The following is a 25,593-nucleotide window of genomic DNA, read 5'->3' on the forward strand; positions in this document are numbered from 1 at the left end:
GCACCATTGTCACACACCACTTTACCAACTGTCAAATTGAGCGGTGTTAGCCACTGATCTGCCTGTGAACGCAAAGCTGAAAGGAGTGCCGGGCCAGTGTGGCTCTTGGCTTCCAGGCACAACAGGCGCAGCACGGCATGGCAACGTCTCACCTGGCATGTCGAATAGGTTCTGGGGAGCTTGGGCGGCGCAGCGGAAGAGACGCTAGCAGTGGAAAAGGAGGAGTCAGACGAGGAGGAGAGGGAGGAGGATGGAGTAGGAGGAGGAGGAGAAGAAGGGCCAGGCCTGCATGCAATCCGTGGCGGTAAAACCAAATCTACACGGGTGCCACGGGTTACATGCTTGACGGCCGTCAGAAGGTTCACCCAGTGGGCAGTAAAAGTGATATACCTTCCCTGCCCGTGTTTGCTAGACCACGTGTCTGTGGTCAGATGTATCTTGGCACCGACACTGTGTGCCAGAGATACATTCATTTGCCACTGAACATGGCCATATAGCTCTGGGATGCCCTTCTGTGAAAAATACTTGCTCATTTCCTCATTTCACTTCATCATTTGTTTACGCTCGAACATTAGACCCACGGAAGCCTGCCTTTTTGCAGAAAAACGCGAGCTTGGCGTGATGGAAGGTGGAGTGGAGGACAATTGTGAGGAGAGAGGAGAAGGAGAAGTAGAAGACGAGGCTGGACGGTGAGAGCCTGGAGTGTGGCTTTGTGTGTTCCGTTGCTCCCACTGGGCTCGGTGATGGCTGCTCATGTGCCTTCTTAAGGCGGTCGTCCCTAGGTGAGTGTTGGGCTTACCTTATAAGGACCATTGTGGAACAAGTAGGTTGTGACTGATTAGCAGACTGTACGTCAGTCCCTATACTGATGAAGGACTGCTGCAGTATAGGGCAGCGTTCAGCAGTAGTGCACCTCAACCCTATGTATTGTGGACCTATACCAGTCCTTATAGAATAACAGACTGTACCTCACTCAGCCCTATGTACTGTAGCACCCTAGACCAGGTTACCAGTCCTTATAAGGACCTTTGTGGAACAAGTAGGTTGTGACTGATTAGCAGACTGTACGTCAGTCCCTATACTGATGAAGGACTGCTGCAGTATAGGGCAGCGGTCAGCAGTAGTGCACCTCAACCCTATGTATTGTGGACCTATACCAGTCCTTACGGAATAGCAGACTGTACCTCACTCAACCCTATGTACTGTAGCACCCTAGACCAAGTTACCAGTCCTTATAAGGACCTTTGTGGAACAAGTAGGTTGTGACTAATTAGCAGACTGCAGCAGAAGGGCAGCAGTCAAGTATAATATTTTTTCTATATTTGGAAGAAAGAATATTATACGTGTACAAGCCTATTATCATACCAGTCCTGAAAAGAACCTTTGTGGACCTAATAGTAACAGCTACTGATTAAACTGACCCTCACTGCCTCACACACAGCTTCCTGCCTGTCCCTATATAAACTGACAAAACAGAGGCTGCTGGAATAATAAATTGAATAGCACTTTTGTGGACCTGATAGTAACAGCTAATGATTAAACTGACTGTCCCTGCAGCACACACCGTCCTGTCCCTTTCTCTACACTGACAAAAGACACTCAGGCTGCTGCAACAATCACTAGCACAGCACTGCCTCAAACCTATATCCTGAACTACACCTAACACCTATACCAGTCCTGAAAAGAACTTTTGGGTACCAAATAGCTAGCGATTTGGGTCACTGTAACCTCTCCCTGCTCCACACAGCAACCTCTCCTTATAGTGACAAAAGAAAGAATGTAAAATGGCCGCCGGATCGGGTCTATTTATAAGTTAGGGGGAATGTCCAAGTGTCCATGTGCTGTAATTTCTCAATTGGCTGTCCTGTACCCCATGATGGATGTGTCATCATAGGTCAAAGTTCTTTTACACAGTAAACACGGAAGTCCGCCTGGCGAACGGCGGCAATAGTCCGCCGATTGGGCGGACCGCGAACAGCCGAAAATTCGCTGTGAAACGACCACTGGGCGAACCGTTCGGCCATCACTAATAGCGGGTGGTGACGGGGGAATGTTGCGGTAGTGTAGTCGGGGGAGGAGCGGTGACTGTCAGGGAGGAGGGAGAAGAGAATCCCCTCTGCCCACTACAGCAAATGGAACTCTCTATTCCAGTGATGGCGAATCTTGGCACCCCAGATGTTTTGGAACTACATTTCCCATGATGCTCATGCACTCTGCAGTGTAGTTGGGCATCATGGGAAATGTAGTTCCAAAACATCTGGGGTGCCAAGATTCACCAATCACTGCCCAATTTACTTTACAGAGAACTACAAGGAGGGTGTCAGACCGCTGGCTAAGGATACAGAAGAAATAGCAGCCAGAGGTCTGACAAACAGGATGTCACTGGGCAATAATGTTTTTTCAGCAAGATCAGCAGAATATTACAGAGGAACTACAGAGCTCAGAAGAACATGGATAGCATAGTTGGTGAAGGTCGGAGATCAGCAACAACAGACATGGAAAAAGTTTTTGCCGGAGTTCTGCTTTAAATGGTTTGTCTCAATGGTCTAACTGCCACTTTTGCTGGACAGCTTGGCTGGGTAAGAGAAACTGAAAAACAACAGATTTACTGGCAGGATCACCAGATGAAGATTCTAGAATGAGTAAAACTACAACCAGAATAATAAATATCAGCTGTTTATCTGTACACAGTAATCATCTATATTGCAATAAATTGAACATTTCAAATGTCAGTTATTGACTATATTGTGTACTTTCCTGCAGCAGAGGAATGATATCTTAATGAATATTCCAGTTATGACATCTGTGATTGTGTTTCTTTATAAAAGAGGAAGGAGGTTTTTGTACGGCTCTGTGTCACTGTGTAAGAGGGGAATCATCATACTGCTTACAGTAATAACTTGCTTCATCATCTCCAGTCCCTCCAGTGATGGTTAGTTTGTATTGATTTCCAGATACAGAACCCCTGAACCTGTCCGGGATCCCAGATTGCCGAGTGCTGCCACCATAGATAAGAGGCTTTGGAGGTTGTTGGGGCTTCTGATGGTACCAGGCTAGGTAGGTAGTACCAAATGAAGTAATACTAGCACTGGATGTACATGTGATGGTGATTGTCTGTCCCGGGGACACAGAGATAGAATCCGGAGTCTGATCTGTCCACAGGATCCTGAGGATGGGAAGAGACATATTGATTATTGATTTCCTATCAATCCTGATGCGTATTTATTGTACAACGTATAGATGTATGTGCAGAGGATGATGGAAGGAGCCTCATCTCTCACCCTGAATAGAAATGAAGATGACAGCCAGCAGATAACTGGGAGAAAACATCTTGATGTTTCTGGAGGGTCAGATCCAAACTAGAAGACGTCTCCTGTACAATGAGATATATAGAGAGAGTGACAGGGGAGGTGTTCCCCCCACACACTGTGTATGCAAATACCGGGGAGATGGAAATTAGAATTCTCAGATCAGTGATCTGTGCTAGAAACACTCCAGTGGAACTCAGCTACATCTGATTACACTAAAACATTATACTCACCACTGTTCACTTAAACTAAGGGAGCTAATTGTAAAATGAAATGAATGGATGTGAGAAGCATTGCCCACCCTTGAATAAGTCTGGATGTATTTTTCATAATATAGTGATTTGATATGATCTCAGCTCTGTCTAATGGCCGTAATGCAGTATTTTTTTCTGAAATAGCTATAAAAGAAAAATACTGTATTTTGACCACTAGATGGAGCTGACGATCATAGGAAATCACTGTATACATCCAGAATTTGTCAAGGATGAACAAAAGATCATAAGGTTCATCCAATAAATGCTGTATAAATAGACCCATAAGATGTTACACTATAGAAGCTGTGTATCAAAAAGGTAGGGAAAAAGCATATAAATCCTGTTGATAACTGTATATGAGTGACTTAATTAAAAATAAAAAAATGACCCATCAGTAATTCCAAATCCAATTATTACATTTATTATCCTTTTTCTATACACCATTTTTAATAGTACACTTTAGTTTACATTTAAATAACATAAGAATACTCTAATGGGACAAGCGGATGAGCAGCTTCCCACCCCAGATATACAGGAAAATCTTCATATTGGGGGATATAATTTTCCCCTCCCCCTCCTTAGCAGTATTCTGTCTGCTAGAAACTGGCAGGTGAATGTAAATGACCAGGGGGCAAAAATACAAGAAAGGTCCCATATTGTAACAGAGGATCTTTATGGAGAAGTCAGAACTCTCTATGTCCATGTAAGGGACTGATAGGTAATCCAATAATTGCTATACGATCTCATATTCTGCAATGGAAATGTGTGCAGGGTCATTTTAATAAATGATCTCACCATAAAGAGGAACACCGGCTAAGAAGACTTCATAATGGCTACTTTATATTAGAATATTCTTTGCAGAATCTCAGGGAATGGTGCTCTAGTGATATATTCCCAGGTGATATGTGTCAGCTTTAGTCTGAATAATATTCTGTATATGACCACATTTCATGTTCCTGTATTCATTCTTCTGTGTGGTCACAGATTTCTCTCCTCCAAAGTCATTATTATTGCTCCTCCCCTATGATCACACATCTTGGGGGACATTCAGTACTCCTCAGTATAAATAAGTGAATGTTTCCTCCGACATATTGTTCATTACCTACATATTTTTCCTAAAGGGAAAATAATGAAATAAGAGATATCATCCCCTAATCAATGGATTGTGTGACTTTCCCAAACCAAAAATCAGCCTCACGTAGGGCTCTTTCACAGAGGTGGAAATTTGTACCGTCCTCTGAAAAGTGATAGATTGCTTTTTAAAGGGTGGTATAGCAGCAGCTGCCAGGCATTTGGGCGGAAATCCCACCACCTTCTGAATTTTAGTTTTTTTTAAATCCAAGGGGGATATTGTTCTTCACCACAAATGTTTGTCTTGCAGTTGTGGCACGCTTCCTTTGTCTTTTGATGAGCATGTTTGACAGGAGGCTCTGTCTATCAAACTCTGTTAGCCAAGTTAAAATTGCCACAGCCACAAAGCAATGAATCAGGGGGATGCCTTGTGCCCAGCTCCAACTGGCTGTAATGGTAGGATTTATGTGGGCAGGTTGCGGTGGCAAAACCACGGTTCAGCCACTTGTTTTTATCACCCATGGATGCCCATCTTACGCATGTAAGAATGAACTCTGCATATCTGAAAATGTTTCCATTCGTAGCCAGTTCCCGAAATGTGATACTGTCAGAGCTTCATCTATGAGCTTTTATGAACCCCAGAAACATTGTGGTGAATGAAGTATTTACTTCTGTTTTCCATTTGTTCCTTCATTTCTGGAGCCAGTGCAAAATCTCCCACTGTGAGTCTGGTTTGCATGTAACATACATAATTATGGCAAGTAATTATAAGGCCCCTTTCACACGGGACGGATCAGTAATGATCCGCCCCGTGATGATCCGCTTGCTCAGCGGGGATCGATCCGTTGTCCCCGCTGAGCCGGCGGATAACAGGGCGGTCCCTGCACACTGTGCAGGGACCGCCCTGTCAGCTCTCCGCTCTCCTCTATGGGGGATCGGATGAACACGGACCGTCTGTCCGTGTTCATCCGATCCGCTCTGCAGACAGATAGAAAAATAGGATTTTCCTCCGTCTGCAGAATCGGACAATAGCGGAGGCGGACGATAGCGGGTGTCTGCGGATGTTTATCCGCAGACACCCGCTATCCCATAGGAATGCATGTATGTCCGTATTTCATCCGCAAACGGATGGATGAAATACGGACATAATGTCCGCATGTGTGAAAGGGGCCTTAGACCTCATGCACATGGGCATATGGATTTATGTTCAAACATTTGTGGATTTATTCTACCAGAACTTGGCAGAAAAAAATGTCTCTAAGTACGAGAATTTATGTACATAACACATTGAGAGTAAAATACACGTACCCACACATGGAATACATGTATAAATTATACCCATAAACTCATCTCAGAGTTCAGATTTGGAGCATTTTATTTTCTGCCTGTAAACGCTCCTCTTCAAATATGCCTGTAAATACTTATGGGTGCATGGCCACATAGACCATCATAGAGGTTCTTTTACAGGTATAAAAAAAACACTGAATGTTTGTAGAAGTCATGTTTTTATGTCCAGTGTACATGATCCCTAACACCAACCTGGGGAAAATTACATAAAATACTGAGCATAATTTTGTAGCTGCAATTAGAAAAAAAAATAATTAAATCAAAGACTACCAGTAGATGGCAGTATCAGTCCATTTTGTTATGTATTATAAGGATAAGGTAGGGGACATCAGTAAGCATTTTACATAGATAGAGATTTTGCAGGTATATGATCCAGTGTAAGGATATGTCTGAGGTTCAGGTGAATCTTGAGCTGGATCTAAACACAGCCTGTGTTGGGTTTGGTGGTAAAATAATGGCCAGATTTGGCTAGTTCACCCCTCTGAACCCCAATATCCCTGGTCACTTTGTTCATTATCAGAAGCAGGCCAGGGATCTGTCTGTTAGGAGTGGTAAATACCACAGCGAGTGTTTCTAAGCTGTAAGAAACCAAATGAATGTGACTTTAGGCTCAGGCACACAGGACAGAAAAATTGCCACTTTTACAGGAATTTTTACTTTTCTTTCCAGCCTCTAAATGACGCTCTATGTTATCCTATGTGGCCATACACACATCAATGTTTAAAGGCTCATTAGAAGAGGAATGTTTAGAGGTTTAAAAAAAATACCCCACCAGTGTGAATAGGAGAAGAGGGTTAGGGTAGAAAAAACACTGACTGTGCCTAATTACATCTATATGTGTGTACATGCATCTAAATACTAAGCACTAGTAATAAGACTAGAATTAAACCCATCAATTTAATGGTTTAAAAAAATCTGTTACATTCCAGGCATGCCAGAAATGTAACAATTAGGCTGCTTCCACACTGAGGAACTATACAGGCGCTATAGTGCTAAAAATAGTGCCTGCAAAGCGCCTGAAAAGCGCCTCTCCCCGAGGCCATTCACACTGGAGCGGTGTGCAGGCAGGACGCCAAAAAAAAAAAAAAGTCATGCAAGCAGCATCTTTGAAGCATTGTAGGAGCGGTGTATACACCACTCCTAAAGCATCCCTGCCCATTGAAGTCAATGGGCAGCACTGCTTTAAACCCTTTTTTGGCCATTGGCAGGGGTTAAAAGTGCCCCTCAAGCGCCCAAAAAGCGCTGCAAAAACTAAACTAAAAATAGCGGCGCATTACTGCCGATGCCTGCCCGCCCCCGTCTGAAATTTTGCTTTCATTTGCTTGTGCTCCCAACCAAACTATCAAATGACTAGTGTCTGATCACATGCGCAGCATCATGGCATTTGCAGATCAAACAGAGGCTAAGTTGGCTGCTTTCTTGGCTGAAAAGGATAGGAGGGTTTAGTTCCGCTTTAATATTCTGGCCAATGGAATGAATGAACATCTAAATGGGCCTAAATGTGTTTGAAAAATGCAGCTTTAGGCGCTTTTTAAAGATGCTTCTTCTTCCCCTGGAGCAAAGGCGCCCCCCAGAGGAAAAAAAAAGCAAATTTACACTGTTACACAAGCTGTGCACTCACTACTTTACATTGTAGCAAAGTGTCATTTCTTCAGTGTTGTCACATGAAAAGATAGAATAAAATATTTACAAAAATGTGAGGGGTGCACTCACTTTTGTGATATACTGTATATATATATATATATATATATATATATATAAATTATTCTCAATATCACAGTCACATTCATACCCAATGTTGTAAAGCGCTGCGTAAACTGTCGGCGCTATATAAATCCTGTATAATAATAATAATAATATGAATGGTCTGATTGGGTCCCCCAACTTTTTGTCTGCTGGACCCTCCATTCTCCTCTATGGAGCGGCCAATGTAAATGGACCAGATCCGCTAAATTCAAATAGATCTGTTCCCCTCCATCTAGGCGGATCGGAGGGTAGTGGGATGTAAACAGACATTTTGATCTCTTTGAGGCCCAGTTCACACTTGTGTGATGCCAGCCATCGCATGTGATTCGCACCTCATTGCTGTGTAGATCACATGCGATGTCTGTGTGATGTGATTTCAGACATACAAACTGTACGGTTTTCAGATCTCAGTGTTAACCACTGTGTGATTCAGGTGCGATGCGGGAACCCGCACTGGATTTGCAGGGTTCTTGCATCGCGCACGTGTGACCCGAGCCTAAATCTGACTGCCTATAGAGTAGAGCGGCGCTGTGTCCATGTCCACTCTGCAGAAAGTGAGCAGACATGGACCTGTCATCCGCCCGCACCCACTGAGTAAAGCCCACCCTGTGTGAAAGGGGCCTTATTGTCAATGTCTTCTATTTTGCCCCATCTCCTTTGCCCTGTCCCCATCTGCCCCCTCTCTTTCCCCTTGCTCTATGTCTCCTTTTCTGCCCCCATCTATTCCTCATTAGTTCACCTCTCTAGAGCGTCCCCATGATGTACATGCAGCAGCTGCAGGCTGTATAATCAGAGAACAGATATTCACAGAGAATGAGACATCTAATCCACGTCTTACCTTCCACTGAGGGTTCTCATCCATACCATGCCATTCCAGATACTGTTCCTGCTGACCCCGCCCCCTGGTATCACTTGGCTCCTCCTCTGGTCTAGCCCCTCCCGGGCTCCCCTCATCTCACTCTCCTCCAGTTCAGCAGCGATTGTCTGTGCTGGACTGAAGGTGGGACTCTGTGGGAGAGGATTGGTCATAGGGTGGGTTGGAGGGAGAGAAGGGGAGGGGTTTAGAAATGAAGGGCCATCATCCATCCTGCATCTGTCGGAGAGAGGAGGAGGGCCGGGAGAACAGATAGAAGTGTGTGGGAGGCAGCAGCTGAAATTCACAGCACCCGGGACTGTGCTGCCCGTCACCGTGTGTGCCGAGCGAGGTAAATGTGCAAACAGGGCCGGTACCAGCATAAGCATTTTTAGAGGGACCCCTGGATTTGACGCCCCCCTCCTACCGCCCTAAGGCGGCTGCCTGGGCTGCCTTATGATGGCGCTGGCCCTGCGTACGAACACAAATGCATGTATCAGGGGTGCTTATGTGTGAAAACATCAATTGAGATACACATGTTACACACGCTCCCCGGAGTGAGAGCAATAATTCTAGCATAAGACCTCCTCTGTCACACTAAACTGATGACCTATAGGGGTCGCCTATGGAAAATACCGGGTACTGAAATTTGTCAGCATTTCTCAGGTGCACACAAATTTAAGGTTTGACTTTTTAGGTATCTAGTTACTCGGTGAAACCTCATCTTTTATATTTTACCACAAATGTGGGTAATTTATTGCATCGGTTTGCCTTAAAATTTAACATTGGTGTATTTTTTACTGAAATTTTGCATTTGCAAGACCATTGAGGTAATATGTGACGTAAAAATTGAAACTACCATTATTTTATTCTCTAGGGTGTCTGCTTTCAGAAAATATATAATGTTTGGGGGTTTTATGTAACCTTCAGGCCTAAAATAATTCTGTCAGTGAAATCGCTAAAGGGTAACACCACTTTCATAGAAAATAATAATAATAATAATATAACGTATACAATCCTTTTCAATCTGCAGCGCTGTGATTTTCTGTAAAATGCAATATATATATAGTGCCTTGAAAAAGTATTCATACCCCTTGACATTTTCCAAATTTTGTCATGTTACAACCAAAAACATAAATGGATTTTATTGGGATTTTATGTGATAAACCAACACAAAATACTCATGTGAAAAGTGTGATGTGAATTTGTATGGCGCCCCCCTGGAGTCAATACTTTGTAGAACCTCCTTTCGCTGCAATTACAGCTGCAAGTCTTTTTGGGGATGTCTCTACCAGCTTTGCACATCTAGAGAGTGAAATTCTTGCCTATTCTTCTTTGCAAAATGTCTCAAGCTCTGTCAGATTGGATGGAGAATGTCTGTGAACGGCAATTTTCAAGTCTTGCCACAGATTCTCAATTGGATTTAGGTCTGGACTTTGAGTGGGCTATTCTAACACATGAATATGCTTTGCTATAAACCATTTTATTGTATCTCTGGCTGTATGTTTAGGGTTGTTGTCCTGCTGGAAGGTGAATCTCCGCCCCAGGCTCAAGTCTTTTGCAGACTCAAATGGATTTACTTCTAAGATTGCCATTGATTTGGTTCCATCCATCTTTCCATCATCTCTGACCAGTTTCCCTGTCTCTGCTGAAGAAAAGTATCCCCACAATATAATGCTGCCATTACCATATATCACAGTGGACATGGTGCGTTTAAGGTTTTCTGTCACACATAGCGTTTTGATTTTAGGCCAAAAAGTCCAAATTTGGTCTTATCTGTCCAGATCACCTTCTTCCACATGTCTGCTGTGTCCCCCACATGGCTTTCTGCAAACTGCAAAATGGACTTCTTATGGATTTCTTTCAACAATGGCTTTCTTCTTTCCACTCTTCTATAAAGGCCATATGTGTGGAGTGCACCCCCAATAGTTGTCCTGTGGACAGATCCTCCCACCTGAGCTGTGGATCTCTGCAGCTCCTCCAGAATTACCATGGGCCTCTTGGCTGCTTCTCTGATTAATACTCACCTTACCCAGCCTGTCAGTTTAGGTGGACGGCCATGTCTTGGTAGGTTTGCAGTTGTGCCATACTCTTTCAATTTTTGGATGATGGATTGAACAGTGCTCCATGAGATGTTCAAAGCTTGGGATACTTTTTTTATAACCTAAACCTGCTTTAAACTTCTCCACAACTTTATCCCTGACCTGTCTGGTGTGTCCCTTGGCCTTCATGATGCTATTTGTTCACTAAGGTTCTCTAACAAACCTCTCAGGTCTTCACAGAACTGCTGTATTTATACTGAGATTACCTTACACACAGATGGACTCTATTTACTAATTAGGTGACTTCTGAAGGCAATTGGTTCCACTAGATTTTAGTTATGTGTATATCAGTAAAGGGGGCTGAATACAAATGCACGCCACACTTTTCACATATTTATTTGTAAAAAATGTTGAAAACTATTTATCATTTTCCTCCCACTTCACAATTATGTGCCACTTTGTGTTGGTCTATCACATAAAATCACAATTAAATACATTTACATTTTTGTTGTAACATGACAAAATGTGGGAAATTTCAAGGGGTATGAATACTTTGTCAAGGCACTGTATATACCGTATATACTCGAGTATAAGCCGAGATTTTCAGCCTCTTTTTTGAGGCTGAAAGTGCCCCCTCGGCTTATACTCGAGTCACCGCTGTCTGACTGCTCGATCAGCGTATCGAGCAGACAGACGGCGGACATTAAAATTCAAAAGCCGCGCCTCCTTCTCCGCCTCCGCCTGTGATAGGCGGAACACTGAATTTCCCAGCAGTCAGTGTTCCGCCTATCACGGACATCCGTTCATTCTCATACTACGGACGAGTATGAGAGGATGTCCGTGATAGGCGGAACACAGGCTGCTGGGAAATTGAGTGTTCCGCCTATCACAGGCCGAGGACGGAGGCGCAGCTTTTGAATCGTAGAATGGCCGCCGAGAAGAGCGGCGATCCATCGGCACGACACGGGACGGAGGAGGCACGGGACGGAGGAGGCACGGGACGGAGGAGGCACGGGACGGAGGAGGCACGGGGCGGAGGAGGCACGGGACAGAGGAGGCACGGGACACCGGAAGGCACGGGACAGAGGAGGCACGGGACAGAGGAGGCTCGGGACGACGGCGGCTCGGGACGGAGGCTTGGGACACAGGTAGGCTGGACACACACACAAGGCTGCACGGACACACACACACACACACACACACACACACACACACACACACACACACACACAGGGATGGATGGATGGATGGATGGATACACACACACACACACACACACAGGGATGGATGGATGGATGAATACACACACACACACACACACACACACACACACACACAGGGATGGATGGATACACACACAGGGATGGATGGACGGACACACAGGGATGGATGGATGGATGGATGGATGGACACACACACAGGGATGGATGGACGGACACACACACAGGGATGGACGGACACACAGGGATGGACAGCCATGTCTCACCCTCGGCTTATACACGAGTCAATAAGTTTTCCAGTTTTTTGGGGGTAAATTGGGGGCCTCGGCTTATATTCGGGTCGGCCTATACTCGAGTATATACGGTAGTTACATAGTTAGTCAGGTTGAAAAAAGACAAAGTCCATCCAGTTCAACCAATAAAAGAGAAAAAAAACATACACTCCTATATACACAATCCTATACCCACATTCGATCCAGAGGAAGGTGAAAACCCCCAGAAAAACAGGGGTACAGCAGGGGAAAGAATTCCTTCCTGATCCTCCAAGAGGCAATCAAATATTCCCTGGATCAACTTTACAACTTTATTAACTTTATTAACGTTACTATAAATGTTAGTACCCAGTTATGTACATTTAGGAAATGTGTCTACCTGGGGGCATTCTGTACACATATGGTGTACAGAATGCCTCCCAGATATGTAATTTCCCGCTGGTGTGATTGGCTCTGATTTCCCAAAGTCTGCACTAAGATAAAAATCAGATATTGGGCATCCCCTGCAACAGAAATGTCTTCTTGGTGAGATACTCCCAAAACAAAACCACATCTTAAGGGATGCAGACCCTGACACTTACCGTATATACTCGAGTATAAGCCGAGATTTTCAGCCTCTTTTTTGAGGCTGAAAGTGCCCCCCTCGGCTTATACTCGAGTCATCGCTGTCTGCCCGCTCGATCAGCGTGTCGAGCAGACAGACAGCGGCCATTCTATAATTCAAAAGCCGCGCCTCCGGCTCCGCCTGTGATAGGCGGAACACTGAATTTCCCAGCAGCCTGTGTTCCGCCTATCACGGACATCGTATCATCCTCGTACTACGGACGAGGATGATACGATGTACGTGATAGGCGGAACACAGGCTGCTGGGAAATTCAGTGTTCCGCCTATCACAGGCGAAGGCGGCGGCGCAGCTTTTGAATTTTACAATGGCCGCCGAGGCGCCGACGAAGAGGGCACGGGACGGAGGCAAGGCAAGGCACGGCACGGGACGGGACGGGACGGAGGCAAGGCACGGCGGCAAGGCACGGAGGCAAGGAGGCAAGGCACGGGACGGAGGCTCGGGACAAAGGCTCGGGACACAGGTAGGCTGGACACACACACACACACACACACACACACACACACACACACACACACACACACACACACACACACACACACACACATGGATGGATACACACACACACAGGGATGGATGGATGGATGGAGACACACACACACAGGGATGGATGGATGGATGGATGGAGACACACACACACAGGGATGGATGGATGGATGGACACACACACACACAGGGATGGATGGACGGACACACAGGGATGGACGGACACACAGGGATGGACGGACACACAGGGATGGACGGACACACACACAGGGATGGACAGGCATGTCTCACCCTCGGCTTATACACGAGTCAATAAGTTTGCCAGTTTTTTTGGGGGTAAATTGGGGGCCTCGGCTTATATTCGGGTCGGCCTATACTCGAGTATATACAGTACCTCATTATAGACCTGCAGGTGCAGCAGCTGGTTACTATTTATAAATAACTTGCATACAGATTCACTCAGAATGAGGACACAGAAAAACAAACAGTTGTTTCTTCAGAATAACAACGTTTTTAAAATCCCTACAATGTACATGGATCACTCAGAGGAGATTTTTTTTTTTGTTCTTAACAAAAGTGGAGTTACTCTTTCATTCCTCGGCGAGGTTTCCTGGCTTGCTGTCAATATCAGGGAGAAGGGGGCACTTCATAGTGGAGATCTTTGTCACCCTATAAACTATTCTTCCAAAAATCCTAAAAAGAGCTAAATTACAACCAGAATAATGAATATCAGCTGCTTATCTGTGCACAGTAATTATCTATATTGTAGTAAAGTGAATATTTCCCATTTATGGACTATATTGTGTACTTTCCTGGAGCAGAGGAATGACATACAGACATCACAGATAGAAGGACACATCCTCCATTCCTACATATGTCACTGAGAACTTCTCTGTACTTCCCCAGTCATTAAAGTTCAAATTATAATTAAAAATCCTCTTTCTAACATGAATAATTAATTTAGAATTGTATTAAACTTTAATGAATGTTCCGGTTCATCTGTGATTGTTTCTTTATAAAAGAGGAAGGAGGTTTTTGTACGGCTCTGTATCACTGTGTGAGAGGGGAATCATAACCCTGCTGACAGTAATATCTTCCTTCATCATCTTCAGTTGCACCAGTGATAGTTAACTTGTATTCATTTTCAGATTCTGATCCACTGAACCTGTCCGGGATCCCAGATTCACGAACATCTGCAGCTGCTATAAGAAGCTTTGGAGGTTGTTGGGGCTTCTGTTGGTACCAGGCTACCAAGCCACTTACATCAGCACTGGATGTACATGTGATGGTGACTGTCTGTCCCGGGGACACAGACATAGAATCCGGAGTCTGAGACATCACAATCTGTCCACAGGATCCTGAGGATGGGAAGAGACATATTGATTATTGATTTCCTATCAATCCTGATGTGTGTATTTATTGTACAATGTATAGATGTATGTGCAGAGGATGATGGAAGGAGCCTCATCTCTCACCCTGAATAGAAATGAAGATGACAGCCAGCAGATAACTGGGAGAAAACATCTTGATGTTTCTGGAGGGTCAGATCCAAACTAGAAGACGTCTCCTGTACAATGAGATATATAGAGAGAGTGACAGGGGAGGTGTTCCCCCCACACACTGTGTATGCAAATACCGGGGAGATGGAAATTAGAATTCTCAGATCAGTGATCTGTGCTAGAAACACTCCAGTGGACCTCTGCTACATGAATAATAATTTCTCTTATTTGTATATCTCTAGTACACACTAATCACCTCTCTACAGTATATATGACTAGAATGAAGAACTGACGCCTAATGGACACCCGACTGGATTTTTCCTCAGCAAAGGTCCAACGGAACAAATCCGCCGGACAATTCGATCGTGTGTGGGCTTCATCAGACCTTTGCTGTCTAAAAATCAGACGGACTTTAGAAATAGAACATGTTTCAAATCTTTCCGCCGGAACCAGTTCCTAACGAGAAATCCGTTTGTCTGTATGCTAGTCCGATGGACGAAAACCAATGCTAGGGCAGCTATTGGCTACTGGCTATGAACTTCCTTATTCTAGTCCGGTTGTACGTCATCACGTTTGAATCTGTCGGACTTTGGTGGGATAGAAGTCATAATATTCTAAAGAGCGATGGCGATCATGATGGCGACTTTGACAAGTGTTCATTTTTTAAGACAATTTTTGTGCTAGAAACACTCCAGTGGAACTCAGATACATCTGATTACACTAACACATTATACTCACCACTGTTCATCTAAACTAAGGGGGCTAATTGTGAAATGAAATGAATGGACGTGGGAAGCATTGCCCACCCTTGAATAAGTCTGGATGTATTTTTCATAATACAGTGATTTGATATGATCTCAGCTCTGTCTAATGGCCGTAATGCAGTATTTTTTTCTGAAATGGCTATATAAGAAAAATACCATATTTTGACCACTAGATGGAGCTGATGATCATAGGAAATCACTGTATACATCCAGCATTTGTCAAGGATGAACAAAAGCTCATAAGGTAATGATCCAATAAATGCTGTATAAATAGACCCATAAGTGCCATAAGATGTTACACTATAGAAGCTGTGTATCAAAAAGGTAGGGAAAAAAAGCATATAAATCCTGTTGATAACCGTATATGAGCAACTTAATTAAATTAAAAAAAAAAAAAAAAAATGACCCATCAGTAATTCCAAATCCAATTATTACATTTATTATCCTTTTTCTATACACCATTTTTAATAGTACACTTTAGTTTACATTTAAATAACATAAGAATACTCTAATGGGACAAGCGGATGAGCAGCTTCCCACCCCAGATATACAGGAAAATCTTCATATTGGGGGAAATAATTGTCCCCTCCCCCTCCTTAGCAGTATTCTGTCTGCTAGAAACTGGCAGGTGAATGTAAATGACCAGGGGGCAAAAATACAAGAAAGGTCCCATATTGTAACAGAGGATCTTTATGGAGAAGTCAGAACTCTCTATGTCCATGTAAGGGACTGATAGGTAATCCAATTGCTATACGATCTCATATTCTGCAATGGAAATGTGTGCAGGGTCATTTTAATAAATGATCTCACCATAAAGAGGAACACCGGCTAAGAAGACTTCATAATGGCTACTTTATATTAGAATATTCTTTGCAGAATCTCAGGGAATGGTGTTCTAGTGATATATTCCCAGGTGATATGTGTCAGCTTTAGTCTGAATAATATTCTGTATATGACCACATTTCATGTTCCTGTATTCATTCCTCTGTGTGGTCACAGATTTCTCTCCTCTTAAGTCATTATTATTGCTCCTCCCCTATGATCACACATCTTGGGGGACATTCAGTACTCCTCAGTATAAATAAGTGAATGTTTCCTCCGACATATTGTTCATTACCTACATATTTTTCCTAAAGGGAAAATAATGAAATAAGAGATATCATCCCCTAATCAATGGATTGTGTGACTTTCCCAAACCAAAAATCAGCCTCACGTAGGGCTCTTTCACAGAGGTGGAAATTTGTACCGTCCTCTGAAAAGTGATAGATTGCTTTTTAAAGGGTGGTATAGCAGCAGCGGCCAGGCATTTGGGCGGAAATCCCACCACCTTCTGAAATTTGGTTTTTTTAAATCCAAGGGGGATATTGTTCTTCACCACAAATGTTTGTCTTGCAGTTGTGGCACGCTTCCTTTGTCTTTTGATGGGCATGTTTGACAGGAGGCTCTGCCTATCAAACTCTGTTAGCCAAGTTAAAATTGCCACAGCCACAAAGCAATGAATCAGGGGGATGCCTTGTGCCCAGCTCCAACTGGCTGTAATGGTAGGATTTATGTGGGCAGGTTTCGGTGGCAAAACCACGATTCAGCCACCTGTTTTTATCACCCATGGATGCCCATCTTACGCATGTAAGAATGAACTCTGCATATCTGAAAATTTTTCCCTTTGTAGCCAGTTCCCGAAATTTGATACTGTCAGAGCTTCATCTATGAGCTTTTATGAACCCCAGAAACATTGTGGTGAATGAAGTATTTACTTCTGTTTTCCATTTGTTTCTTCATTTCTGGAGCCAGTGCAAAATCTCCCACTGCGAGTCTGGTTTGCATGTAACATACATAATTATGGCAAGTAATTATAAAGCCCCGTACACACGAGCGGACTTTTCAACATCCAAAGTCTGACGGAATGATTCCGGCAGACTATTCGATCGTGTGTGGGCTGCAACGGACTTTTGATTCGCAAAAGTCTGACAGACTTTAGAAAATGGAACATGCTTCAAATTTTTCAGACGGAACTCCGCCGGACCCAGTTCCTACCGAAAAATTCGCTCGTGTGTATGCTATTCCGACGGACTAAAACCGACGCTAGGGCAGCTATTGGCTACTGGCTACAAACTTCCTTATTCGAGTCCAGTCGTACGTCATCACGTTCGAATCCGTCGGAGTTTGGTGTGATTGTGTGTGGCCAAGTCCGCTCATTCGGAAAGTCCGTCAGAACTCTGTCAGAACTCCGTCAGAACTCCTTCGGAAGTCTGTCGGACATAAGTCTGGTCGTGTGTATGCGGCATAAGGCCCCTTTCACACTGGATGGATCAGTAATGATCTGCCCCGTGATTATCTGCTTGCTCAGCGGGGATCGCTCCTTTGTCCCCGCTGAGCCGGCGGATAACAGGGCGGTTCCTGCAGGGACCGCCCTGTCAGCTCTCCGCTCTCCTCTATGGGGGATCGGATGAACACGGACCGTCTGTCCATGTTCATCCAATCCGCTCTGCAGACAGATAGAAAAATAGGATTTTCCTCCGTCTGCAGAATCGGACAATAGCGATGGTGGACGATAGCGGGTGTCTGCGGATGTTTATCCGCAGACACCTGCTATCCCATAGGAATGCATGTATGTCCGTATTTCATCCGCAAACAGATGGATGAAATACAAACATAATGTCTGCATGTGTGAAAGGGGCCTAAGACCTCATGCACATGGGCATATGGATTTATGTTCAAACATTTGTGGATTTATTCTACCAGAACTTGGCAGAAAAAAAATGTCTCTAAGTACGAGAATTGATGTACATAAGACATTGAGAGTAAAATACACGTACCCACACATGGAATACATGTATAAATTATACCCATAAACTCATCTCAGAGTTCAGATTTGGAGCATTTTATTTTCTGCCTGTAAACGCTCCTCTTCAAATATGCCTGTAAATACCTATGGGTGCATGGCCACATAGACCATCATAGAGGTTCTTTTACAGGTATAAAAAAAACACTGAATGTTTGTAGAAGTCATGTTTTTATGTCCGGTGTACATGATCCCTAACACCAACCTGGAGAAAAATACATAAAATACTGAGCATAATTTTGTAGCTGCAATTAGAAAAAAAATAATTAAATCAAAGACTACCAGTAGATGGCAGTATCAGTCCATTTTGTTATGTATTATAAGGATAAGGTAGGGGACATCAGTAAGCATGTTACATAGATAGAGATTTTGCAGGTATATGATCCAGTGTAAGGATATGTCTGAGGTTCAGGTGAATCTTGAGCTGGATCTAAACACAGCCTGTGTTGGGTTTGGTGGTAAAATAATGGCCAGATTTGGCTAGTTCACCCCTCTGAACCCCAATATCCCTGGTCACTTTGTTCATTATCAGAAGCAGGCCAGGGATCTGTCTGTTAGGAGTGGTAAATAACGCAGCGAGTGTTTCTAAGCTGTAAGAAACCAAATGAATGTGACTTTAGGCTCAGGCACACAGGACAGAAAAATTGCCACTTTTACAGGAATTTTTACTTTTCTTTCCAGCCTCTAAATGACGCTCTATGTTATCCTATGTGGCCATACACACATAGATGTTTAAAGGCTCATTAGAAGAGGAATGTTAAGAGGTTTAAAAAAAATGCCCCACCAGTGTGAATGGCAGAAGAGGGTTAGGGTAGAAAAAACACTGACTGTGCCTAATTATATCTATATGTGTGTACATGCATCTAAATACTAAGCACTAGTAATAAGACTAGAATTAAACCCATCAATTTAATGGTTTAAAAAAATCTGTTACATTCCAGGCATGTCGGAAATGTAACAATTAGGCTGCTTTCACACTGAGGAGCTATACAGGCGCTATAGTGCTAAAAATAGTGCCTGCAAAGCGCCCGAAAAGCGCCTCTCCCCGAGGCCATTCACACTGGAGCGGTGTGCTGGCAGGACGCCAAAAAAAAAAGTCATGCAAGCAGCATCTTTGAAGCATTGTGGGAGCGGTGTATACACCACTCCTAAAGGGTCCCTGCCCATTGAAGTCAATGGACAGCGCTGCTTTTAACCCTTTTTTGGCCATTGGCAGGGGTTAAAAGTGCCCCTCAAGTGGGCAAAAAGCGCTGCAAAAACAACGGTGAAGTGCCCCTAAAAATAGCGCCGTTTTACCGCCGATGCCCCGCCCACCCCAGTCTGAAAGTGTGCTTTCATTTGCTTGTGCTCCCAACCAAACTATCAAATGACTAGTACAGGTATCTGATCACATGCGCAGCATCATGGCATTTGCAGATCAAACAGAGGCTAAGTTGGCTGCTTTCTTGGCTGAAAAGGATAGGAGGGTTTAGTTCCGCTTTAATATTCTGGCAAATGGAATGAATGAACATCTAAATGGGCCTAAATGTGTTTGAAAAATGCAGCTTTAGGCGCTTTTTTAAGCTACTTCTTCTTCCCCTGGAGCAAAGGCGCCCCCCAGAGGAAAAAAAAGCAAATGTACATTGTTACACAAGCTGTACACTCACTACTTTACATTGTAACAAAGTGTCATTTCTTCAGTGTTGTCACATGAAAAGATATAAAAAAATATTTCCAAAAATGTGAGGGGTGCACTCACGTTTGTGATATACTATATATATATATATATATATATATATATATATATATATATATATATATAGTATATCACAAACGTGAGAGCACCCCTCACATTATATATATATATATATATATATATATATATATATATAAATATAAAATTATTCTCAATATCACAGTCACGTTCACATGAATGGTCTGATTGGGTCCCCCAACTTTTTGTCTGCTGGACCCTCCATTCTCCTCTATGGAGCGGCCAATGTAAATGGACCAGATCTGCTAAATTCAAATAGATCTGGTCCCCTCCATCTAGGCGGATCGGAGGGTAGTGGGATGTAAACAGACATTTTGATCTGTTTGAGGCCCAGTTCACACTTGTGTGATGCCAGCCATCGCATGTGATTCGCACCTCATTGCTGTGTAGATCACATGCGATGTCTCTGTGATGTGATTTCAGACATACAAACTGTATGGTTTTCAGATCTCAGTGTTAACCACTGTGTAATTCAGGTGCGATGCGGGAACCCGCACTGGATTCGCAGGGTTCTTGCATCGCACACGTGTGACCCGAGCCTAAATCTGACTGCCTATAGAGTAGAGCGGCGCTGTGTCCATGTCCACTCTGCAGAAACTAAGCAGACATGGACCTGTCATCCGCCTGTGTGAAAGGGGCCTTATTGTCAATGTCTTCTATTTTGCCCCATCTCCTTTGCTCTGCCCCCCCCTGTTTCCCTTGCTCTATGTCCCCATTTCTGCCCCCATCTATTGCTCATTAGTTCACCTCTCTAGAGCGTCCCCATGATGTACATGCAGCAGCTGCAGGCTGTATAATCAGAGAACAGATATTCACAGAGAATGAGACATCTAATCCACGTCTTACCTTCCACTAAGGGTTCTCATCCATACCATGCCATTCCAGATCCTGTTCCTGCTGGCCCCGCCCCCTGGTATCACTTGGCTCCTCCCTCTGGTCTAACCCCTCCCATGCTCCCCCTCATCTCACTCTCCTCCAGTTCAGCAGCGATTGTCTGTGCTGGACTGAAGGTGGGACTCTGTGGGAGAGGATTGGTCATAGGGTGGGCTGGAGGGAGAGAAGGGGAGGGGTTTAGAAATGAAGGGCCATCATCCATCCTGCATCTGTCGGAGAGAGGAGGAGGGCCGGGAGAACAGATAGAAGTGTGTGGGAAGCAGCAGCTGAAATTTACAGCACCCGGGACTGTGCTGCCCGTCACCGTGTGTGCTGAGCGAGGTAAATGTGCAAACAGGGCCGGTACCAGCATAAGCATTTTTAGAGGGACCCCTGGATTTGGTGACCCCTCTCTCCTACCGCCCTAAGGCGGCTGCCTGGGCTGCCTTATGATGGCACTGGCCCTGCGTACGAACACAAATGCATGTATCAAGGGTGCTTATGCATAAAAACATCAATTGAGATACACATGTTACACAGGCTCCATGGAGTGAGAGCAATAATTCTAGCATAAGACCTCCTCTGTCACACTAAACTGATGACCTATAGGGGTCGCCTATGGAAAATATAGGGTACTGAAATTTGTCAGCATTTCTCAGGTGCACACAAATTTAAGGTTTGACTTTTTAGGTATCCAGTTACTCGGTGAAACCTCATCTTTTATATTTTACCACAAATGTGGGTAATTTATTGCATCGGTTTGCCTTAAAATTTAACATTGGTGTATTTTTTACTGAAATTTTGCATTTGCTAGACCATTGAGGTAATATTATGTGACATAAAAAAATTGAAACTACCACTATTTTATTCTCTAGGGTGTCTGCTTTCAGAAAATATATAATGTTTGGGGGTTTTATGTAATCTTCAGGCCTAAAACAATTCTGGCAGTGAAATGGCTAAAGGGTAACACCACTTTCATAGAAAAAAAAAATATTAATAATACAACGTATACAATTTAAGCATGAGTCATATTTTAATTGAATGTTATTAAAAATTACCTTTCCTTTTAAATCTGCAGCACTGTGATTTTCTGTAAAATACAATATATACAGTGCCTTGAAAAAGTATTCATACCCCTTGAAATTTTCCACATTTTGTCATGTTACAACCAAAAAAATAAATGTATTTTATTGGGATTTTATGTGATAGACCAACACAAAGAGGCACATAATTGTAAACTGGAAGGAAAATGTGAAAAGTGTGGCGTGCTTCGTATACTTTGTAGAACCACCTTTCACTGCAATTACAGCTGCAAGTCTTTTTTGGGGATGTCTCTACCAGCTTTGCACATCTAGAGAGTGACATTTTTGCCAATTCTTCTTTGAAAAATAGCTCAAGCTCTGTCAGATTGAATGGAGAGCGTCTGAACAGCAATTTTGAAGTCTTGCCACAGATTATCAATTGGATTTAGGTCTGGACTTTGACTGGACCATTCTAACCCATGAATATGCTTTAAACTAAACCATTCCATTGTAGCTTTGGCTGTATGTTTAGGGTCATTGTCCTGCTGGAAGGTGAACCTCCACCTCAGTTTCAAGTCTTTTGCAGACTCTAATAGGTTTTCTTCTAAGATTACCTTCGATTTGGCTTCATCCATCTTCCCATGAACTCTGACCAGCTTTCCTGTCTCTGCTGAAGAAAAGTATCCCCACAACAGGATGCTACCACCACCATGTTGGACAGTGGGGATGATGTGCTCAGGGTGATGTGCAGTGTTAGTTTTCCGCCACACATAGCATTTTACTTTTAGGCCAAAAAGTTAAATTTTGGTCTCATCTGACCAGAGCACCTTCTTCCACATGTTTGCCATGTCCCCCACATGGCTTCTCGTAAACTGCAAACAGGACTTCAACAATGGCTTTCTTTTCGCCACTCTTCCATAAAGGCCAGATTTGTGGAGTGCATGACTAATGCCCTGTACACACAGTCGGAAATTCCGACGGAAACGGTCCGATCGGATTATGTTGTCTGAGCGTGTGTGGGCTCTATCGAACTTTTTCCATCAGAAATTCAGACAGAAAAAGTTTGAGAGCTGAATCTAAAATTTTCCAACAACAAAATCCAATCTGACTTTTTCCGATCGTTTGTAGAGAATTCCACAAAGTGCCGCGCATGCTCAGAATAAATTACGAGATAAAAGCTATTGGCTACTGGCCTCTACATAGTCCCTTAGTACGCAACGAACGTCACCACATTCAGAACGAACAACTTTGTACAACCGTGTGTATGCAACACAAGTTTCGGCCAAAATCCGTCAGAAAAAATCCGATGGATTTTGTGGTCGGAATGTCCGACCGTGTGTATAGGGCAGTATAGTTGTCCAGTGGACAGATTCTCCCACCTGAGTTGTGGATCCCTGCAGCTCCTCCAGAGTTACCTTCTATGATTAATGCTCTCCTGGCCCGGCCTGCCAGTTTAGGTGGTTTGCACTTGTGCCATACTCTTTCCATTTTTGGATGATGGATTGAACAGTGCTCCGTGAGATGTTCAAAGCTCAGGGTATTTTTTTATAACCTAACCCTGGTTTAAACTTCTCCACAATTTTATCCTTGACCTGTCTGGTGTGTTCCTTGACCTTCATGGTGCTACTTGTTCACTAAGGTTCTCTAACAAAACTCTCTTAGGTCTTCACAGAACAGATGTATTTATATTGAGATTAAATTACACACAGGTGGACTCTATTTACTAATTAGGTGACTTCTGAAGGCAATTGGTTCCACTAGATTTTAGTTACGGGTATCAGAGTAAAGGGGAGGGGGCTGAAGACAAATGCATGTCACACTTTTCACATATTTATTTGTAAAAAATGTGGAAAACAATTTATAATTTTCCTTCAACTTCACAATTATGTACCACTTTGGGTAGGTCTATCACATAAAATCACAATTAAATACATTCATATTTTTGGCTGTAACATTATAAAAATGTGGAAAATTTTAAGGGGGTATAAATACTTTTTCAAGGCACTGTACATAGTTCCATAATTAGTCAGGTTGAAAAAAAGACAAAGTCCATCCAGTCCAACCAATAAAAGAGAAAAAAAAAAGTATAATCCCATATACACAATCCTATACCCACAGTTGATCCAGAAGAAGGTAAAAAACCCCCAGCAAAACAGGGGTACAGCAGGAATTCCTTCCTGATCCTCCAAGAGGCAGTCGAATATTCCCTGGATCAACTTTGCCTATAAATGTTAGTACCCAGTTATGTATATTTAGGATATGTGGCTACCTGGGGGCATTCTGTACTCAGACGGTGTACAGAATGCCTCCCAGATATGTCATTTCATGATGGTGTGATTGGCTCTGATTTCCCATAGTCTGCACTGTATTATGATAAATATTTCCTAAATTAGTCAACAATGGGCAAGTGTTTGTCACATTCATCCAACTAATATTTTATAACTACAGTATATCCCAAAGTGAGAGGCAAGGTGATACTCCCTATGAGTTGCGTGAAGACAGTTGGGAGAAGGAAGTATGCAAATCCTGTTAATAATTATATATGAACACCTTAAAATATTTGTTTCTACAAATTATTGATCCTGAAATACATATCCAGTTATTACATTTATTATCATAATTCCATACGCTGTCACTAAAAGCACACCATAGTGTGTGTACTGATAGGACTCTTATCTTACTCCTCACTTCTGTACTTGTTAAGACACACATTCTTCTCCCTACGTGACCCTAAAACCTGTCAGGGTGTATGGCCAGTAGACATGTGTAGTACATTTCGTATCCGAATTACAATAGCAACAAATTGAAACAAATCCGAAATAACGAAACAAAATTTCAGATAAAATTTGAATTCAAAACATTTTTGAATCAAATTTGAATTCAAATCTTTTTCTAATTGAATTCGAATTTCCGAAGAGAATAAAATAGAATATAAAATAAAGGAAAAAGAATAGAACATAAAATAATAGAATATAATGGAGTAAAACAGAACAGAATACAAAATAAAATAATAGAAAATATTGAATAGAAAAAGCTGAATAGAAAATAAAGGGATATAATATAAAATAAATGAATAGAGTAAAACAGAACACACATAGAATAAAAAATAAAAGAACAGAATTAACTAGAATAGAAAATAAAGGAATAGCATTGCATAGAAATAAATTGAATAGAATGGAATAAAATAGAAAGACTACAACTATGTTCAAATTTCAAATAGAATAAATTGTAATTTGTATACAATAGAAAAGAATATAATAGAAAAAAAAAGTATAGAATAAAATAAAATAGAAATAAAGAACATTTTTCCGCAATTCAAATTTCAAATATAATAAATTCAAATAGAATTAAATAGAATAGAATAGAATTGAAAATAATAGAATGAAAAAAACAATAGAATGGAATAGAATAGAATGAATATAACCATCTTCCAAATTCGAATTTCAAACAGAATTAAATTTGAATGCAAATCAGATGAATTTCGATTCAAATTTTCCAAATTCTGAAAATACAAATCATTTTGAATTTGAATAAACAAAACAAATTCTAGAAAAAAAATTAAACAAATTTAACTCAACAAATTTATGTAAATAAGAAATCAAGACAAAACAAAATAATT

At 42.6% G+C, this 25,593-nt stretch overlaps 1 long non-coding RNA gene across 1 annotated transcript in view; it reads right to left on the bottom strand.

The window, feature by feature from the left end:
• Positions 1-13,709: 13,709 nt before the first annotated feature.
• Positions 13,710-25,593, bottom strand: part of LOC143975538 (uncharacterized) — a 28,401-nt gene continuing 16,517 nt past the window's right edge. The window contains exon 2 of the long non-coding RNA XR_013272390.1: positions 13,710-14,579. This is a non-coding gene — a long non-coding RNA (uncharacterized LOC143975538). The remainder of the gene's footprint in view (positions 14,580-25,593) is intronic.

Source organism: Lithobates pipiens, unplaced genomic scaffold (genome assembly GCF_037356315.1).
Source record: "Lithobates pipiens isolate NorthernLeopardFrog02 unplaced genomic scaffold, aLitPip1_a1.2 Scaffold_13, whole genome shotgun sequence".
NCBI lineage: Eukaryota > Metazoa > Chordata > Amphibia > Anura > Ranidae > Lithobates > Lithobates pipiens.